This window comes from Vombatus ursinus, unplaced genomic scaffold (genome assembly GCF_900497805.2).
Source record: "Vombatus ursinus unplaced genomic scaffold, bare-nosed wombat genome assembly UNPS02014791.1, whole genome shotgun sequence".
Classification (NCBI taxonomy): domain Eukaryota; kingdom Metazoa; phylum Chordata; class Mammalia; order Diprotodontia; family Vombatidae; genus Vombatus; species Vombatus ursinus.
Window position 1 is genome coordinate 14336096 of NW_020954569.1, and position 22802 is coordinate 14358897.

General features: G+C 35.4%; 1 pseudogene; it reads right to left on the bottom strand.

The window, feature by feature from the left end:
* Nucleotides 1-2163: 2163 nt before the first annotated feature.
* Nucleotides 2164-22802, bottom strand: part of LOC114048107 — a 74863-nt pseudogene continuing 54224 nt past the window's right edge.

Below are 22802 nucleotides of genomic sequence, written 5' to 3' on the forward strand. Positions count from 1 at the left end.
TGTTTTGTTTTGTTTTGTTTTGTTTTGTTTTGTTTTGTTTTGTTTTGTTTTGTTTTCAGACATTGGTTTTATGTTTGCATGAGTAGAGGTTATTGCTGCATACCTTTCTGACTGGGGCAAGAAGGAAGATATACAACAAGCACCTATTAAGTTCTCTCTGTGACAGGCATTGTGCTAAATTCTGGGGATACATATACAAAGAAAAGGAAAGACAGTTTTGAACCTCAATGTACTTAACATTCTACTCCATAAAGACACTACAAAAAAGGGAGCGGGGAGAAAAGTTCGTGGTGACAAAGTCCAGAAAGTCAGAAGAAGAGCCTAGAGGAGATCCTGGGTCTCATCCCAAAATGGAGGTGAGTGGGCTATGATGAACCTGCAAATAGCAGAAAGGGGCTAGAGGGACAGAGGAAATGGAATGAGAAAACCCCAAGCAATGAAGAAAGTTCCATTGCGAAAGGAGGTAAATGAGGTATGGTGATAAAGTACAGTTTAGAGAGTCTGAAATAAAGGTGAGAAGAGTCACTCTCTTCAGGACAATGAAAATTTACAAGGTGATGGGAGATGAGGAAAAGGTGTCAAAATCTTGGAACTGTCAGTTTTTAATTGATAATGCAGAATCAAAATGCCTCTTGAATTGTGATATAAGATTATTGAACTAATTTATATTATCTCTCTATGCAACACAAATGTAGAATGTTTTATCTCAAGTGCCTTATAACACAGGTTAAGATTGAACAGTCATCAAATTAATATCCCCAATGTTGAGAGATGAACCAGATTATTAAAAGTTACTAAAATATATTTTAGAGCTAAACTTATTCACATATATCTCTCACAAAGTTTATATCTAGGTAATTATAAGATTACTTGGCTAAAGCAAATGTCAAGTTGAGACCAAACTTTTGTCCAAAATGAACTCAGTATTGCTCAGACTAAAATGAAAATATTGATGTTTCATATTTTATTTGGAAAAGGTGTTTCATTTCATTTTGTTTTGTTTTGTTTTGTTTTCAGACATTGGTTTTATGTTTGCATGAAATAGCCTATTTGGTTAAGGAAGTCTACAATTTTATATCAGGTGAAGTTTCATATCCTCTGATCAACACTATTGTCATTAAAGCCAGCACATTATGATGTTATTTCCTATTCCCTTTATTTCAGAACTAAGAATGAAATTTTATAGATGAAAAATGATTTTAGAATACATCTAAATTTTCTAGCCTTCCTGTATCATGCCTGATAGATTATCCAGTCTCTGATCTGAGTGTTTGAATGCTGAAGAACTTTGACACCTAATCATTTCATGTTTTGATGCATCAATTGTTAGGAAGTTCATCTTATATTGAAACAAAATTTACTTTTCTCTAAATTCTACCCATTATTTTTATTTCTGCTCTCTCAAGGTAAAGAGAATATAAGTAGTTTCTAATTGACATTGTATTTACTATTATCTGAAATATACACCCCAAGTTCTTTCAGCATTTTCAATTTGGTACAATAATAATAATACTTTTCTGGAAATTCTGGTTACCAATCTTTGGGCAAACTCTAATTTATTGATGATGTTTTTAAAAGGTCAAACTCAGAACTAAAGACAACACTCCAAATATAATTAGAGTAATAAAGAGTAGACTCCTTAATCTAGGTAACCAAATAGAGATAGAGATTACATTAAGTTTTTCAATAGCTATTCCATATTGTTTCCTTGGATTCAACTGTTGGTCAGTTACAAATCATACATCTTTTGTATATGAGTTACTGTAAAACCAGGTGTCCTACATCTTTGTCTTATTTTTTCTAAACTAAAACATAGAACTTTGCATTTATAAGAAATAATCTCTGTGTGTGGGTTTTATTTTGTTTTTAGATTCTTATTTTATTTGCAAGTAAATGAAAATTTCCCCTGTAAAGCCCAGTAGGTATAATATCTTGGCTCCACAGCTATGTGTGAAAAAGTTTGTGCCCCTTTTATACAATCATTCTGCTAAGAAAATAAGGCCACATAGTTTCTTCTTGGCACAACTGTGAACTGGAAATCCAAAATAAAGTCATTTTGCAAAATTTTATAATCTTCAGTCCAATGTAAAGAGTAGCCATTGCATCATTTAGACTCCAGTGACAAATTCTGCTCTTAGGAGAGCAAGGTTCAGAGCACAACATCTAATACTCATCCAGACTACTTAATGTTCAGGGAATACAGAGCCTCCTTTTCTTTGAGAGGTTGGACTTTCAGCTTTTCTGCTTCCTGCTTAATCTGCTGCTCCACTCTTCGTTCTTCCAAGATTTCCTCAATAGACAATTGCAGGAGGGGAAGTGTCTGTTTTCTTTTCCAGGTCAATTTCTCTGAGGAGCTCTACATTTTCTCTTCGAACAACAAAAATCACTTGAAGAATATTGTCATATTTTTTTGCCCACATTATTGTGTTCCACAGTCTGGTGTAACACTAAATTAGCAAATTGACTAATACATCGCAAATACCCTATAAGGGTATTGCCATCTTGAAAGAGAAACAAATGTTTCTTGTCAATGTCCTCAATGAGACTGGCAGTACCCAGTATATATAGCCTCTTTTAAACAAGAGGCTGGGATAGGGTGCTATGGGGAGAGAAGGTAAAAGGAGGGGAGAGGTGGGCCTGCCGCTTCCTGCTCCTTCAGCCTCTTCAACCTCTTCCAAACTTGTAAAATCTTTGAGAATCTTATTTCCATCATGTAAGATATTGGATCTTCTATGTAGCTCCGTATCTTGTGTAAGTATACAAAAATATTATCAGAGAGAGAGAGATTCAGGAAGAAAAAGAGAGAAGAGGAAGGGGTGAGGGGAAAAGAGAGACAGAGAGAAACAGAGACACATATACACAAAGACAGACAGATAAAGAGATTAAAATAAATTTTTAATATCTGAGAGATTCTGCCTTCCAATCCCAGTTTTCAGTTTAAGGTGGTAGACCTGTAACTGCTATTCACTTAGTTTAATTTCCTTTGTGTCTCATGTTGCACTGAATAATTGAGTAGGATTTTAGAATCTCCTCTTTATTATGTATATAAAAATTTTCTTCATTCTTTTTGTGCTGGTTAGAGTTTATGAGCAGGAAAGCCTTAGCTGGTTTTCCTCCCTTTCTCGAATAGCTAAAAAGTGCCTATTGTTTGCTCTTTGACTTTCTTATGTTTCTTCTTGCCTCATGGTCAATGAACTAAGAAGAAAAAAAAAGCTATTTGGTGGTGTGATCAACCCCTGAAAATAATTACACTTAGGGGGAAGCATCTCTAAGAATATACTTTTTTTACCTAGTTTTCCTGTGAGCTGTTTTCAGAAGTTATTTTGTTTTCCATTATAATATAATTTTTGATGAAAACCTTACCTGGGTATTATGGAAAATAAAATTTACATTCAATTGTTTCCATAGTAAAGATCTTAGATTTATTTGCTTTCTGCTATAGACTGCCCTCTTTTAAGGAGATACTAGCTCCATTTTGAGCTTCAACAAATTGAATATACTATCCTGTACCTCATAGATGATTTCAGGGATTTAAAGGTAATTTTAAGGGATTTAAGGATAATTTTAAGTGTGTTTATATTTTCACATTTGTTGTTCAGTTGTTCAGTGGTGTCTGACTCACATCAAGTGGATTTTTCTTGACAAAAATATTGGAGCAATTGGCATTTCCTTCTCCAGCTCATTTTACAGATGAGGAAACAGGCAAACAGCAACTTGACCAAGGTCACACAGTTATTAAGTATCTCAGGCCAAATCTGAACTCCAGTCTTCTTGACTCCAGGCCTAGCCCTCTATTCACTGTGCCACCTTGCTGCCCAAATTTCCCGTATTACTTCACTTTAATATTATATGGTCCAGCCACATTGGCCTACTTACTGTTCTTCATCCACATTTCATCTATCTCCATGCTATTGCCCATCCTGTCATCCATGACTTTATCATACTTACTCTTCATTTCTATTTCTTAGAATCATCTTTTCCCTTTAAAACCCAGTCAAAGCACTGCCTCCTATGTGAGGCATTTTTGTGGTTTAAGCAATTTATGGCTTCTTCTTGTTCATCCTTAGTTTCTGAAGAGAACCAATGACACCATGAGGGTGATGTCTTGATTTGCATGTGATTTGGATTTGTGAGGCTGGGCTGTGCTAAGTAATCAGCCTCCCTTTCTCCTCCTGAGTCTAGAGGCAAGACAAAAGTCAAGATGGCTGCAGCTAGGTGGCACAGTGGATAGAGCACCAGCCCTGGATTCAGGAGGACCTGAGTTCAAATCCGGCCTCAGACACATAACACTTTGAGCTGTGTGACCCTGGGCAAATCAATTAACCCCATTGCCTAGCCAAAAAAAAAAAAAATCAAGATAACTAGAGATGGCTTCAGGCAAGATAGGACAAAAGAGCCTGAAAAGTATAACAATGGAGGTGTCCTAGTCATTCCAGAAAGCTAAGAAAAATGGACTAATTCTGTCCCTTTCATTAGATTTACTTTGCAAAGTCTGCTGAGTCCCTATCCTCTTCTCTTTGTTTTGACTCTGTCAGCAGCATGATCACTGGATTCAGTATTTGAAAATCTGACTTTGAAATAGCACTGATACTTAAGTGGCAGCCTGGGAGAATACTACTTGTTTCATCTCTGAAGCCTCCATACTCTACTCCTCCTACCCCCACCCCATTGAGTAATAAAAAGAATATTGGTGAAGCAAAATCTGAGATCTTCCTACTGAGAACAGGATTAACTATGAATTAGTCATATCGTTTCAACAGTATGAAAGATTAAAGGGAAACCAATGGGTACTTTGTGATGTCTTACTCCCATTTAAGTTTTTAGGGGTCAAAAGAAAGAAACATTGATCTATAGCAAAAGACAAAAGGAAGGGACACTGGAGCAGTTGCCATGACCTAGAATAGTGTGGCAGAATGATAGCATATCAACTCATTGCTAACCAGATTCTGCTAAAGACTATACACCACTAATAGATCCTATTTGTTACCTTAGTGAGCCAAAGGTGGGGAAGAAGGAATAGTTACTCTTCAAATTCTTTTACCTCTGAGAAGGAAGAATGAAAGAATATTGGCCTCCTCCCATTCCTTTTTAAGAAATGTAAGTGGGCACGCTTGGGGAAATTTTTCTGTCCACGTAGAAGATCTGTGAGCAAAAAGAGCTTAAAAGAAATCAAAAACAATGACTATCTCAATAGAAAAAGGAAACTTTTGTAACATTTTATTCTATGTACAGTAAGATTTTAGGAATCATATATTGGATCTCCAAATCAGAAAGGGTACAGGAGAAGAGAACTGAGAGAGGACAGTGTTGCTAGGAGATTAGTTTAGGAACCAGGAGCCATGAGCAAAGTTAATACATCATTTTAGGGACAGGAAAAGTAGTCACAGGTAGAATCAGATATTAATAAGATATTCTGATTAGAAACCTAATAATCTTTTCACACAGTGCCTAGAAAATAGTAGATGCTTAATAAATGTTTGTTGATTAATTGATATATCATATATGTTTGCTTGTTCAATATGTATAGTTACGTATTTATAATATATTAATATCACTAATTTCTTATTAATTGGTCAATAAAATATAATTCATATATAATATAGTTTGTATGTTATATGATACATTATAATATATAATTAATATGTTTATGTATATTATATACTGTATATGTCTATAAATAATAAAATACAAGACTACACATATAGGCCAAAACAAATATATACACACATATATGTTTATGAATAGTTAATTTTTTTAATTGAACTAATATAAACAGAGAATGTTAATGAACTGACATATATACTTGGAAGGAGGTCACTAGTGTGGTGGCACAGGATCAAATCCTTGATGTTACTCTATTGAATATTTCTATCAGCAACATAGATGAAAACATATTCAGATGATCAAATTGTCAGGTGTCAGAAAGAATAATAATTCTAAAAATTCCGAAGAATAATAACATATACACACATATCTCTATCTAGGTAGATAGAGAGAGAGAGAGAGAGAGAGAGAGAGATAGATAGATAGATAGATAGATAGATAGATAGATTGACAGACAGATAGATAAAAATGTGTGTGTGAGAGAGAGAGCCTTTAGATGAGTCATTTAACCCATCATAGCTTCTTCCCCTATTAAATGAGAGGGTGAAGTAAATGACCTCTAAGGACACTGCCAGCTGTAAATTCTACTACCTGTTACCATATTTTGACTCCTCCATGAAAAATTCCATCTTCCTTCTCTTCTATTTTCCTACTTTAAGAAGCCATATTTCTTGTTTCATCCCATCTCTGACTTTGTTTTACTTTATGCTTAAATATTAACTCTCACCTACTCCCTGAACATTCCTAGTAAAGCCAATACAGCTAAGTACTGGCATATTTACATTAGCCTGAACACCACATAACTATTGTCAGCATCTATTGAATTCATTTCTTGGTTAACAAGTCCATAATTCATACTGACCAGCCCAGGTAAATGAGAAGAAGAACTGAAAGCATTGTTAAATCCTCAGGTTCTTTAGATTATTCTACTTGGAGTTTCAAAATAAATAAAGATACATTTCCAGTTTCCTTTTGAGGCTGTCACACTTTGAAAATAAAATAAAACCAAAGACCTAACAGAAGTTATAGGCAAAAAGCCTTCTTTATTCTATTGGAGGAGGTAAACTAGACATGTGTGCCAGGGTCTCCTCTAAGACCAAGGAGACCCAAGGCAGCAAGACTAAGCCATGATATGTATAGTTGTGGCTAGACAAAAAAACAAGCAGTGAGGTATAACCATAGCAATGAGATTAGCAGCAACAATGAGGTAAGTTTTCATAGTGAAAAAAGTCTACTCATATCAGGGCTTCATGACCAGAACGTGGTTCTTACAGGTGCTTGTCCAAGCTCAGGGACTACCTGGAGCTGGTTTGAGCCAATTCTGTGATTTAGCTGCAGCAGAGTTCATCTGCAAAGGATCATCCTAAAAAGGACTGTTGTTATGCCAAGCTCTGGACACAGCTTGCTTGCTGGGGCTTAGCTCTGGAAAACTAGGTGACTTCTAATAGTAAGAAAAGAGGGGAGTAAAAATAAGAGTGATCTTGAGGTGGGGGGGGGGGCAGTCCTGACAAGGCACAATTTATATCAATATGAATGAGCTGAAGTGGTTAAATCTGATGACCTCTCACATTTCACTTAAAGAAATAGTCACATGACAATTACCAATATCTATCTATCTATATGAGCACACTCCACTATTGACAAATATTTTAGTTCCTTAACTAACTTCCTTATTCCTGCTAGGGGCAGCTAGGTGACTCAGTGGATAGAGCACTGCACCTAGAGTCATAAAGACCTGAGTTTAAATCTAGAAACTTATTAGCTGTGTCACCCTGGGCAGGTCACTTAAACTCTGTCTCCCTCAGTTTCCTCTTCTGTAAAATGGAGATAATAATAGCACAAATCCCCAGACTTTTGGCAAGGATAAAATGAAATATTTTGTTATTGGCAAGTTTTAAAATGTTACAAAATGCTAGTTAGTATTTATTATTATTATTGTGATTATAAATTGAATTTATTGTTCCATATAAAATGAGCTAATGTTCCATCTTCAAAAGGACTAGGATCATTCACTATGGAAAAAAAAAATATTTCTACTTGATTTTATAACTCTAATGGCACAGTGTCTCTCTTTTTTTCTTCCAGCATTACTTTCTAGCTTTTGACAATGTTGATTAACTTGTGCCTCCTGGGTATCTTTTCCTTTTTAGCTTCCCTCCTAAATTATTTCTTCTGTCATGTCTAGGAAATTTCATCCTTTCTAATAAGCCAGAACGTAGAGAGGCACTCTAGAAACCCTTTCATCTACACGGTTTGCACGTACAACAGATATGACTGGTGACCACCTCAGGAAGGAAAACCAGCATAATACAAATCCTTCAGATCACTTGGACAATTTTCCCACAATTCATACTTATTGAGTCTCAACTTAAACTTCAGTTTAAAAAAAAAGTTTTTCCATGTAAATTTTCATTGCAAATTGCCACTAAAAAGAAATGACTTTTTTGCCAAAGGCTTCTAGTCGTCCAACAATTCTTAAGAAAAGATTTTTTTTATATAAAAGTATATTTTTATATAGTTCACTTATTCATTCATAAACATAAAGGTTTACTACATAAGAAGTTTTATGCTAAGCTTGGAAACAAATTAAATTTTAGATAAGACAGAGTTCATGCTTTCATATAGTTCCCATTTTAGTGTAGAGATAAAACATCAACACAATAAACCAATGCAAATTATCACCATGATACAAGGCATACAAGGTTCAGAAATCAGTGTTATGTGATGTCCAAAGGGGCAATCATTATTAATCATTACCACCGTGGGTAGATTCATGTAGAAGATGTCATGTGAATTGGTTTTTAAGGGAAGCCTAGATAGATCTGTGAAACATTCCAAAAGATAATTGAATGAACAAATACAAAACAAAAAGTTTGTAAAAACATAAGCCATATTTGGAGATCATGTGACAGAAGGGAAAATAATGAAATAAATTCAGTTTGATTGAAATATAGTAAACGTAGAGTAACATGAGCTAAGACTAGAAAGATAGAGGTCCTCTGGCATCAGAGGACCTTGAATACCAGCCAAAGATCTTTATCTTTACTTTGATGGCAATAGGTAACATAGGAGTAATATAACAAGATCTCTTTATAATGAAGAATAATCTTGCAGAGTTAAGAATGAAGCACTGAAGTTGGGGATGGGGAATGAAGGTAAGAGGATATGCCATAAGAGTATGATAAAGATTTCTACAAAGGTTGTGTCTATGAGTGTGGTAAGATGGCAGGGTATATGGAAGAAATATGGTGGAGTTGGAATATGTAGGAGTTGACATTAGCTTAGACAGGAGAGATAAGGTAGAAAGAAGAATCAAAGATCATTCCAAGGTTTTAACTTTGGAATATATGGTTAGAATGGTGATACCACTAACAGAAATAGTGAAATCAGAAAAAAAGGAAGGCGACCAGGGGCTGAAAAGCTCAAAAGTCCCATTTTGAGTATGTTTATGTTGAGATATCATTGAGATATCAAGCTGGAGAAATACTATAATCAATTTGATATACATATCTAGAACACAGAAATGTAGTCACAGCTAGATATATCAATGTGAAAATCATTTGCATATGGGGAAGAGTTGAAAGATGAGAACAAATACATTTTACAAAGGAGAGAGTGAAGAAAGAAGAGAATTCAGAAGGGAACCTTAGGTAACCCATTTTTAAAGGTCAAAAAGAGAGTGAAGAGACAGAAAAAAAGAGGAATGGTTAAGAAGGAAAGGACTATGGTGTCTCTTAAGCCAACAAAGGAGAGAGCATATCTGAGTGGGTATGGGTCTTATCAATAATGTCACATGCCCCAACAGAGATGAAAAAGAATGAATACTAAATAAAGGCTTCTGGATTGAGTGATTAGCTTCTTAGTGACATTTGAGAGAGTAGTTTCATAGGATAGTGGGATCAAAAGCTAAACTGTAAAAAAAAAAAAGTAAAGAAGAGAGTAGTTAATGCTGAAGTATAGCATTGAGTAGATATTAGCAACTTGTTTTTGAAAGTTTACTGCTGGAGGTCAAGAGAACAAAAATGATATTGTAATATAATGATGGAATGTAAGCATAACAGGACCATTTTAAGGGCTTTTTTTTTTAAATTGGGGGAGTTCTGGGTGTATTTTTTCATAAACGAGGAGCGAATAAAGAGAATGATGATCCTGGAGGAGACCAGGCAGAACTGATTAAAAACACAGATTTAGGGATTAGCCTCAGGGAAAAGTAAGGACATATATTTTACTATGACTAAGGAAAAAAATGTAGACAGAAGATTAGGATGTGGATAACTTTTGAGGAATAGAGAAAGTCACAAGTGAACTCAGATATCCTTGACTTCAGTGAAATGGGCTAAGGCATCTTTTGCACATGTATGTGTGAGTAGCAGGGAGGTATTGCTGGGAATGTGTAGAGAGGAAAATTTTTGGAAATGTCTCTCAAAAATCAATAAAAGGAGAATATAAGGTTGTCAAGCACCAATAAGAATGATATTATGCTTCAGGCATAGGATTTGAAATAATATACTGTAATTAGGGATAAATATCTGTTACTAACCGGAAAAAGGATCAAAAATACATTTTTCTCTTCAAAAATACCTTTATCAGTGAACAAGGATCAGTAATTCAGCAGTCTGGCTTCCTGGTTCATACTCTCAAGATATATAATTAAGCAATAGTGCTAATAGAATGTGATTTTGTGCTCTAATAATGCTGTATACTGATGAAAGATAAAATTAGGAATAGAATGAAAAATAAGATATTTTATTATATGTAATTTATTAAATGGAAAAAAACATTTATTTTTAGAGGTATTTATGGATAAAGTTAAGTTTTATCAAAATATTTCCTTTCATACCTAAAGTATACATGCTTTCTTCTTATTTAAATTTTTATATGTGTGTATTATTTAGATTATAATTTGGGATATAACTTTATAGAAATTTATGTTCTTCTTAAGTTATACCTCCCCTCTGAACACAAACAGACACATATATACACACCCACTACATATATTTATGAGTGTGTGTGTATGTGTGTTTGCTTTAAATGTATACCTATGCATACAAACATATATACACACATAAAGATGTAACTATTATATAACTATAGTATGTACATATGTATGTATGTATGTACGACCATATATTTAAAGCACCCACACTGTGCTAGGTTATGGGGATGCAAAGTTAAAATGAAGTAATCCCTACCCTCAAGGACTTTACATTCTATAGCGAATAGACATACATAAATAACTTTTCAAGGAAAATTGAACAGGGAGAGAACATTGACAACTGTGGAGGTAGGGGAGAGGGTTCAGGTAAAACTTCTCAGAGTTAAGGAAAGCTGAGTTGAGTTTTGCAAGAAGACAAGAATTCATAAAAGTGGTGGGAAGGGAGTGTACTCTGGGCTTATGTGAATGGAACATACTGAAGAGGGAGAAGTATCAGATTTAGGAAATAGCTCCTTGTCCAGTTTGGAAGGAATCCATAATGTTTTAAAGTAAAGAAGGTGAAATACTGTAAGAATTGAAATATAGTTTGGGGTCATATAATGGAAAGCTTTAAATGCCAGTCTTTGAAATTCATGTTTTATCTTAAAGGCAATGGAAGCCAGCTAAGGTTTTGAGGAACTGGATGATATGAGCAGATTATCAAACATAATCTCCTTTAATGAGATTATTTTGGCATCTGAGTGCAGAATGAATTGGAAGGGAAAAAACTAGAAATGATACCAATTAGGAGCCTATTAAATTATTCTAGGTGGTAGGTAATTAGGGGCTGAGCTATGATGTTGGTTATGTAAAAGTAAAGAATGGTACAAATACAGAAAAGGTAGAATAGACAAGCCTTGGAAATTGATTAGATGATGAAACGGAAGGAAGCAAAGGAAGGCAAAGTAGAAGAAAAAATCATGGATGATTATAAGATTATGAAAATGTATTACTAGGAAGATAATAGTACTGTAAGCAGAGAAGTGTTCAGAAGGAGCCAATTTGGGGAAAAGTGAAGATAAGGAGGTACATATTTTATATATTGAATTTGAGGCACTTATATGATGTCTAAGAGTTCTTTTCAAAATGACAAAAATCTTAGGGCTTAAAGATTTTTTTAGATCCCCAATCACTGTAGAACTTACCAGGAACTCAGCTAAAAGGTCTCCATGGAGGCAAAGAACTCCAAGGTAGTGGCAAATTTCTCTCATAAGGGATGAAAAATAAGTGGGAGATAGAATGAGTGAACAAAATGCTTATTAAGAAGTTACAATAACAAAGCTATGCTGATCGCTGGTAATACGAATAAAAAAGCTAGAAAGTCTCTACTCTGCTGTGTTCTTAAGGCACTTATGGCTTAACATAGGGGAAAGGTCCCATGATCCTTACAGGATAGCAACAAAGCAGGTGAGAATGCATGTTCTTTAGTGAAATTGTAATTGATAATTTTATCATATTTTTTTATCTGATGTTAAACAATTTGACTGTATCAAAGATATTTGAGATGACAACTTTCTCCTCCTAGTATTCAGGAGCTATGGCCCCTGAGGAAATAGGAGTGTAACATCTGCAGAATCAGGTGACATCTCTACAGTACCACTTGCACAGATGATGACTGTGGGCATGAGCTGGAATCAGGACCAGTAGTCTGGATCATGGTGCTACTCCAAGAGTTCTTGTCTTCCTTGTACACAATTGTGATTGGTCAGCTACATACGTTGATGGTGGCAGATTTAGATTGATCATAAAAACCTCAGAATAATTATAATTTTTTTTTTTTTTGCTTTTTGGTGAGGCAATTGGAGTTAAGTGACTTGCCCAGGGTCACACAGCTAGTAAATGGCAACTGTCTGAGGCCAGATTTAAACTCAGGTCCTCCTAACTCCAAGGCCAGATCTCTATCCACTGTGCCACCTCGCTGCCCCAATAATTACAATTTTCCAAAAATATAATGGACTACTCATAGCAGGTTTAACCCACTATAGGTTTTTAAGCAAAGCTTATATGACCATTGGTTGAATCTGTTACAGAAGAGATTCCTATTGCAATTTCTGGTTGAACCAGATGGCTTTGAGGTCCAATTCAATATTGTTCATCTGAGATTCTGATTGTGAAGCTAATCTTATTTAATGTGTGAAGAGAAAACATATAATCAATGATCTCCCTGAGAAAGTCATGTAATTTATGTAGTTTAAAAGCTGGTTAACCTACACATAAAGATGTGATTTTTACCAATAAAAGATAAACTGTTTACTAAAGAGAGAATTCTGAAACATTAGGAGCAAGTGACCACACTACCTTAAAAATTTGATAAAGAAGAGCATAGTCATAATGCAAGCTGGATTTGAAGATAAATTTTCAGTGTTCAGAGAAAGAATTGTTAAGATAGCATAGACTAAAATTCTACAAAAAAAGTCTGGCCAAGGGACATAGGATGATCTCAAGAATCATATTCTAGGGGCAGAGCCAATATGGTAGAGTAAAAGCAGTGACTTGCTTGAGCTCTCCCCCAAACCCCTCCAAATACCTGTAAAAATGGCTCTAAACAAATTCTAAAGCAACAGAACCCAAAAAAAGACAGAGTGAAAAAAATTTCCAACCCAAGACAGCGTGGATGATTGATTAGAAAGGTCTATCACTCAGGGCAGAGAGAAGAGCACAGTTCCGCATGGGTGCGCAGACCTCAGCGAACCTGGAGCAGGCCTCAGAGGACTGAATCAGGGGCAGCTGTGGCAGTTTCCAGACATCTCAACCCACAAACACCAAAGACAACTTAGAAGGTCAGTAGGAAAAGTCTGTGTCTAAGGTGAGAGAGAAGCAGGGGTTTTGGCCCCTGTCCCTAAGCAGCCCCAGGGCAGTGGCTGCTTCTAGAGCTTTTGGCCTACAGATTGAGGGAGAATTGAGTGACTGGTCAGAGGGGGATTGCAGAGATCTCTTTCCTGGTGCAGAATTCTCTTGCTTTGCCCATGCTTGGATCTGGGTCACAGTTCTGAGGGGCGGTCGTGGGGCAAGGAGGAGCACTGGTGTGGTGGAGCTTGTAGTAGCTGTGGAGAAAGAATCCTCCTCACAGTTCCAATACAGAAAAGAGTGCTTATGGTCACTCACAGACCAGAGCACAGGCCCGGAAAGGAGGAAACACCTCACCCTTGATCATAGCACCTTGGAAGAACTGAAAATTTACAGATCCCTAAAAGTATCTCTGAAAACAGCTGCACAAAACCCCTGAAGCTTGGGACAGTACATTTTCCACACTAGAAACAGACCCCTACCTTAACAAAGAGTTTATAACTCAACTAATTGGCCGGGATCATGAGCAAGCAGCACAAAAAGAGTGAGACTATATTATCTTACTTTGGTGACAAAGAAACATGCAAACAGAAGAAGACAACAAAGTCAAAGCTACTACATCCAAAGCCTCCAAGAAAAATATGAATTGGTCCCAGGCCATGGAAGAGCTCCAAAAGGATTTTGAGAAGCAAGAAATAGAAGTAGGGGAAAAACTGAAATGATGCAAGAAAATCATGAAAACAAGTCAACAGCTTGCTAAAGGAGACCCCAAAAAATACTGAAGAAAATAACAACTTAAAAAGTAGCCTAACCCAAATTCTAAAAGAGGTCCAAAAAGCCAATGAGGAGAAGAATGCCTTAAAAAGCAAAATTGGCCAAATGGAAAAGGAAGTCCAAAAGATTATTGAAGAAAATACTTCCTTAAAAATTAGAATGGAGCAAATGGAAGCTAGTGACTTTATAAGAAATCAAGATGCTATAAAACAAATTCAAAAGAATGAAAAAATAGAAAACAATGTGAAATACCTCATTGGAAAAACAACTGACCTAGAAAATAGATCCAGGAGAGATAATTTGAAATTTATTGGACTATCTTAAAGCCATGATCAAAAAAAAGAGCACATCACCTTTCAAGAAATGATCAAGGAAAACTGTCCTGATATTTTAGAACCAGAGGGCAAAATAGAAATTGAAAGAATCCACTGATCATCTCCTGAAAGAGATCCCCAAAAGAAAACTCTTAGGAATATTGTAGCCAAATTCCAGATTTCCCAGGTCAAGAAGAAAATATTGCAAGCAGCCAGAAAGAAATAATTCAAGTATTGTGGAAGCACAATCAGGATAACACAAGATTTAGCAGCTTCTACATTAAGAGACCGCAGGATTTGGAATATAATATTCTGGAGGGCAAAGGAGATAGGATTACAACCAAGAATCACTTACCCAGCTAAACTGAGCATAATCCTTCAGGGGAAAAAATGGACATTCAGTGAAATAGAGGACTTTCAAGACCTCTTGATGAAAAGACCAGAGCTCCTATAAAAAAAAGAAAGAAAGAAAGAAAAGAAAAGACCAGAGCTGAACAGAAAATTTGACTTTCAGATACAAGACTCAAGTGAAACATGAAGAGGTAAACAGAAAAGAGAAATCATAAGAGGCTTATTAAGTTTGAACTGTTTACATTCTGTATGTAAATAGGATAATTGTAAATAATGAGTCCTTTATCAGTATTAGAGTAGTTGGAGGGAAATATATATATATATATATATATATATATATATATATGTGTGTGTATGTGTGTGTGTGATATATATATGTGTGTGTGTGTGATATATATATATATATATATATATATGGCACAGGGTGAGTTGAAGAAGAAGCGGTATAAATTTAAGGAATGAGAGAATTATACAAAAAGAAGGAGAAAGGGAGAGGTAGAACGGGGGTAAGTTATCTCACATAAAACAGACAAGAAAAGCCTTTTTACAGTGGAGAGGAAACAGGGGAGGGTGAGAGGGAATGAGTGAATCTTATCCTCATCAGATTTGGCTTTAGGAGAGAATAACATACACACTCAATTGGGTATGAAAATCTATCTTACCCTACAGGAAAATTGTGGAGGGGGGGAGAGCAGGAGGATGATAGAGGGGAGGGTAGATTGGAGGAAGGGGCAATCAGCAGCAACCACTTCTAAGGAGGGACAGGATCAAAAGAGAAAATAGAATAAATGGGGGGGGGCTGGATAGGATTAAGAGAAATGTACTTAGTTTTTCACAACATGACTACTATGGAAGTGTTTTGCATGACTACACACGTATAACCTGTATTGAGTTGCTTGCCTTCTCAATGAGGGTGGGTGGGAGGGAGGAAGGGAGAAAATTTGGAACCCAAAGTTTTAAAAACAAAAGTTATAAAAAATTGTTTTCACATGCAACTGGGAAATAAGATATAGAGGCAATGGGGTTTAGAAATCTATCCTGCCCTACAGGAAAATTGAAGGGGAAGGAGATAAGAGAAGGAGAAAAGAGATAGAAGAGAGGGCAGATTAGGAGAAAGGACATCCAGAATGCATGCCATCTTGAGGTGGAAGAGGAATGAGATGGGGAGAAAATTTGGAACTCAAAATCTTGTGGAAGTGAATGTTGAAAACTAAAAATTAATTAATTAATTAAAAAATCATATTCTATAGATGCAAAGAAACTATTCCAATGTGAAGTTAAAAGAAGAGGTAATTAAAAAAGAGCTTCATCTTCATTCACATTAATTTTATTGACCAAGTTAGATTTAAAAAAAAAAAAGCACACAGAAAATATGGAAAGAAAGGCAAGTAGTAGAAGATAATAGACATGAGATCTTGGAGTAGTCTAATAAGAATAGTATCAGGAGCACTGAGTTTCAGTGTGAGCTGACGATGGTGAGAAAATGCTAAGAAAACAAGAATTAATTTCTTGGAGCTATATTTGGAGGGAAAGAGGATCAAAGAACACATGAGACTGCTGCTCTGGATGGATATGACAATAATAATCATGATAGAGAAAAAGGGTTGCTACCCAGCTCCTATTTTACTTGAGATTTTTCTGCCATGGAAAATAGTTATTAGATAAGGAAGAATGAAATAAGAATATCTTGTTGGGAGTTGTATGGTGTGGTTGAATTATTTCAGGATTTTAAGTCAAAGGAAGAGTATGTGAGATATTTCCCTAGCTCTGCTGCTTACTACTTTTGGGACCTTGGAGAAATTTCTCAATATATTTAGGCCCCAGTTTACTCATTTGTAGAATGTGAGAATTAGACCTTATTATGTCTTACTGCTCAGAATCTATGATTTCATGAAACCCAAAATAAGTAGGATGACAGTAAGGGAGCATCTACATGTTTTTGATAAGTTCAAATTTATCAGATACAACACCACAAAAAACTGAAGTCACTGTCAGTTTTCTAGTTTTTATTATGAAATCACCACTAGTACTTTGAAAGATTGTTGAGAATAAGCAATGTGCTTTAGGACTAGAGAAAAGCAAATGTTTCCAGGATTTAAAAAAAGAGTGGTGGGGAGAGAGGAAAGAGAGGGAGAGAGAGAATTTTTGTTACAAATGTTAAGCTTGATCCCAAGGGAAAAAAAATTAAAAACATATTATTAAAGGGATGATTAATGAAGACCTAGAAAGAATGATCACAAAGTTCCAGCATAGTTTCATTATGGAGAAGTCATGCCATACTAACTTCATTTCCTGCTTTTGATGGTTAGTATACTGGTAGATCAGGGAAACTAATCTTTTTAACTAAGATTTCAGCAAAGAATTTGGCAAAGTTTCTTATGCTATTCTTACGGACAAGATCCAATAAGACGGATATGAAACTAATTGAATGTCTAGACCTAAAGAGTAGTAATAAATGGTTCAATTTTAATGTTAACTTCAAAGGATATCTACTGTAGAGCTTTAAGGATCTTGTCCATGGTCTTGTATTATTAACATTGTGATAAATGTTTTGGATAAAGGAATATGTGACAAGCTTATTGAATTTACAGACTTGGAAGTGGTAGTTAATGTATCAGATGTCAGATTTAAGATCTATAAAGAATTAAACAGTCTAGAACATTTGGTTCAAAGCATTAAGATAGAAATGAATATGCATAAATATAAATCCTACATATGGGTTAAAAACTTGACTGCACAAATATAAAATAGTGGAGGTATACATATCTAGATAATCATTAATCTAAAAAGAAAAAGATCTAGGAGTTTAAGTGAACTGCAGCCTCAGAATGAGTGTGATATCAAAGCCAAAAAAGCTAACCAGATCCTAGACTCCATCATAGTGACCAGGACTAAAGAGGTGACATTGCCATAATACTCTTCCTAGACAACCTACACATGGAATATTGTATTCACAAGTCTCACTGTTTAAGAAGGATGTTTGGTGAATTGGAGAATATTCATAGCAGGGTGAGTAGGAAGGTCAACCATTTTGAGAATGTGAGGTCAGGATATACGAAAAATCCATGAAGAAATTAGGGATATTTAATCTAGAGGAGAAAAGACTCAGATGGTCATAGCAGTGGTTTCAAGGATTTGAAGTTTATCATATGAAATGAGGATTGACTTATTCTACTTGAGTTCCATAACACAGAATTAGAAACAAGTGGGAAGAAGATGCAGAGAGGCAGATTTTGCCTTACGTAAAGAATCCCTTCTGAATTATTTGACCTGTTAAAAAAGTGTAGAATGGGCATTTTCAGAAATTAATGGGTTCTGTCTCACTGGAAGTCTTCAATAAAAGGCTAGGCCACCACTTGCCAGGCATATTATAGAATGTTTTCCTATATAGCTATGTGTTGAGATGGATGCTTTCTGGGGTTCTTTCTAATTTCGAGAGTCTGGTGTTCACTTACTATAATTTTACACGGTGTTAGGTCCAGTGAAGAAGCTGGTGAAAGAAATGAAATGAGTTCTTATAAAGAGTATTATTCACAGTAATGGCAGAATGATGCACCTGGGATGATGGCAGAGAAATTATAAAGTCCTTTGTTTTATCTGACAAGAAACCTGGACAGAAATAAAACTCATCAGTGGCTGCATAAGTCAGTACTTAATGCACAAGGACTCTTTTGCTTAGATTACAGTCAGCAATGTTTCATAGATGCATCTCAAGCATCCTTCTGAGGAACCAGATCTCTGGAGTCCAGCTAGAATTGAGTTGCATGAAATTCTATGGCTATAGTAGCTCTTAAATGTTGGGCTTGGTGGTAAGAAGACTGAACTAGTGATTGCATAACAATATTGTCATAATGATTTTGTTGTCACATAATGCATTAAAAGAGAAATTGAAGTGGCAAAAATAGTGCTTGTTTTATATATTTGGTTTCAATTTTACATAAGCTAAAGGGGATTCAGTTTCTTAAGAATTCAACTGGACTAATTCAAATGATTTCTGGGTTTCACTAAATGGTAATGCCATACTTTGAATTCTACATTGGAATTACTATTCCTCCTATGAAATGGTATAAGTTCATTCTGCTGTAGAAAGTTTCAGAATGAAATATTTACAAGGCTGTAGTATATTACGTTGGGTAAGAGGAAAGTGGAATGGTCCAAAGTACTCATTAATTATAGCATGGTTCCTACTCTCACATCCAATGCATCAATTCCCAACATGAACAGCTTGTATGTGTCAAGACACACCAGTGCATGGCTGAAACAAACCATTACTTAAATTCCCTGAAAGTGGTTTCAGTAGTAGGCAGCTAGACGATACAATAGACAGAGTTCTGGGCCCAGAGTCAGGAAGACCTGAGTTCACATTTGGCCTCAGATACTTACTAGATGCATGACTCGTAGCATGTCACTTAACCACTCACATCCCCAGTTTTCTCATTTACAAAATGGGGATGTTAATAGCCCCTACCTCTCAGGATTTTTGTAGCAATCAAGTGAGATAATATTTATAAAGCATTTTTCATATTTTAAAGCACTACATAAATGCTAGTTTATTATTTTTATTATTATATAATGCCTTTGAGTTTTGAAATTAGTCTTTGAATGGAGCGGTCAGGGTCAAGAACCTGATACAGTAACCCACAAATTCTAGTAATCCCTTCAGATCATTGGTCCATGCAGGTATTCCCTACTGAGTTTTACCTTCTATTGACCCATCTAGCACATAAAAAAAAGAACAAGTAAGTCTTCCCACTCAAACTGACACAAATAAGAAATAAAGTAGGTAATACAGGTTCAGGTATTAAAGGGACTTTTCAACCATAGGGGGGATATGCTGGCTGTAGTTACAAGAGTAAATCAAAATGTCACCTTGGCAGATGGCTATCCCAAAGTTAACAAGTCATGGAACACTGATTCACGAATTTTTAGCGCAGCACATGGAAGTTACATAATCTAAAAGATATCTCATTGAGCTTGGATCCTCTGAACTGCCTAAGAAAATTTTTTTCACTTATCCCCCTAACAACTTCATAAAGCTGAGAGGTAAAGCTAATAGTCTGAATGACAGAATCAGGATACAAAAAAAAAAGACAGATAGATTAGAATAATGGACTAATAGCAGGAAGTTTAATAGGGTGAACACAAAGTCCTACACTTCATTACAAAATTCAACTTCACAAGTATAAGACGGGGAGTTATAGTTAGACTACAATTTTAAGAAAAAAATGTGAGGGTTATAATGGTTGATAAGCTCAATCTCAGTCAATAGTGTTATATGGCAGCCATAAAAGTTAATACGTTTGTGGGCTTTAATAAAAGTTAGATTCCAGGAATAAAGAAGTAATCACCTTGCCATACTCTGACCTTTTTAGTTCATATTTGGAATAGTATACTCAGTTCTCGGCATCATGTTTTAGGGAAGATATTTTATGCTAAAGCGGATTCAGAGATGAACAACCAGAAAATGTTATAGCCTCAAGTTCATGCTACGTGAATAGTTAAAAGAACTAAGTATCCATATCTTGAAGAAAAGAATTCAGGAAGAAATGAAATCTTTCAAATTTTTGAAGGGCTGGAATGTGGGGATGTGATTAGACTTGTTTCTTTTAGCCCCAGAGGTCAGAACTGGGAGCATGGGTAGAAGCTGCAAATAAGTTAATTTAGGCTAGATATCAGGAAATTTTTCCTAACAATTAAAGCTGTCAAAAAATAACATGGGCTACCACACATGATAATGGGCTTCTTTTCCTTGGAGGTCTTCAAACAAATTCTGGTTGATTACTTTTTGGGTATAGTGAGGATTTTTATATGAATCAGATGAGATGACTTCTGAGTTTCCTTTGAAATCTCAAATTCTGTGTTTTTGTTATTCATTGGCTTTTTGTCATTCAAAAGTTACAGGACTACTCATCAAATATAGAGAATTTCTTTTTCAGGTGTCAGTCGACCTAACTAGCCACTAAGGTTCCTTCAACTCAAATTCTGTGACTCTGTGTTGCATGAGGTTATACAAATCTAGAAGTCCAGGTTCATAAAAATTTCAACTTAGTGTTGAGGTTACAGGGCAGGAAGCATTGCTGTGATACTGCAGTGATGTTGATTGCCCAATACACACACACACACACACACACACACACACACACACACACACACACACTCACACAAACATATATGTGTGGTCTATCACCTAAAAGTTTGTAAAAAACCTTTACACAAATTATTTATTTTAAGACATGTAACAACTCTGTGAAGATACTTACTACAAATATTTTTATCTCTATTTTATAGATTAAGAAACTTAGAGTCAGAGAGATTAACTCTGATGGATAGGTACCATAGCCAACATTATCTCCTTTTTCTAAATTCATCAGCTAAAACTCAGAGAAATTAAGTGACTTGACCATTGTCACTCAGTTAGTAATTATAAGAGGTGGGATTTGAACTGAGTTCTCATTCCCTCTAAATTTATCACACTATCCAGTAGAGCACATTTCTCCCATCATGGAGATATATTAAACTCCCCCTTTCTATTTTTTTAATTAAATAACTAAATTTGTGGCCCTTTCCAATTTGGATCCATTTATTAATGGAAAGGATAATGAAAATAGAACTATTATGAAAGAACCACAAGGAAAAAGCCTACAAAGAAAAGACAAAGTAGATAGCTTTGTTTACTATTTTACAGCATCTAATTTACACATGATTGATAGCAAAACTTTAAGGTCCATGACTGTGAAACCCTAATACCTCAAAAACTATGGTGACTATGGGACCATTATATATTAGTTGTGGTTTGACCTGCAGAACTATGAACTTTGTTTTTCTCACTATTAGATAGAAGTGAGTCATTTTACATGAGAGATCCTACTAGGATTGATCAAGCCAGACTTCTAAGGAGCAAGACCAGACCTGCAAATGGGTCTGAGACGAGTACTCACAGCTGAGACCAAGAAATCATTTCAGAGGTATATCCTGGTAATACCGTAGAGCCTTAACTATCATCAGCTGATTAGAAGAGCTTATTGGAGGAAAAGATTTACTTGAAAGAGTTGTTAAAGGGGCATGTTACTACCTTTACACATACTGCTATCTGCTTCCTGGGAGGTGGTAATCCCTTAATACCTAGACATAGGAAAAGACCTTGAAAAGTTCTGAATTCTCCAGGCTGAGGGTTATGTTTTGCTGAAAGATCTCAATATTTCTTCAGCAATCCAGTAGAGCAGTGGCATGTGGCAGCCAATGAAGAAGTGACCATGCTTACAAGGATAATGGAGTTGACTAGAAGAGGAGTGACTGACCATCATTGAACTGCTGTATACATTGTTCATGAAGGGGAAAGTGGTAGTTCAAGACTCATAATCTATAGTTGTGAGTTATACTGACCCAATGTATTTCCTACTCATGTGCATCCTCTACACCCACACCCACACACACACACTCTCTCTCCTTTCTGTCTCTGTCTCTCTCTGTCTCTGTCTCTGTCTCTCTCTCACACACATACATATATGCATATATAAATATATATGTGTCTATACAAATTAATGTATATAGCACATACATGTGTATATACACATACACATATGATATATATGTAGTTCATGCTCACTCTATGCCATAGATGTTATATACATAGGAGAGAGAGTGTGTCCTTTTAAGAGTAGAATGTTATACTCTAATGTTTCTGATATAATGTCAGCATGTAAATCATTTAGCCTTGGTCAATTTGCTAAATGAGAACACTTTTTGGGGCTTAGGAGCTAAAATTCTCTCATATATGTATATATACATATATGAATATATATGCACAGTTGAACAAAGTTTTAACAAAGCTCTTCTGTCTGTATCCCATTCTTTACCTTTTTTTGTTTTCTTCGGTACATTTAAAATGTTTTATTGAAAAGATGTATAATCTAGTAAAACAAATCAACATCTTAGACTTAAGAATATGTATCTCCTTATGGATTTATTACCTCTCTATCAGGAGATGAGGCTATTTT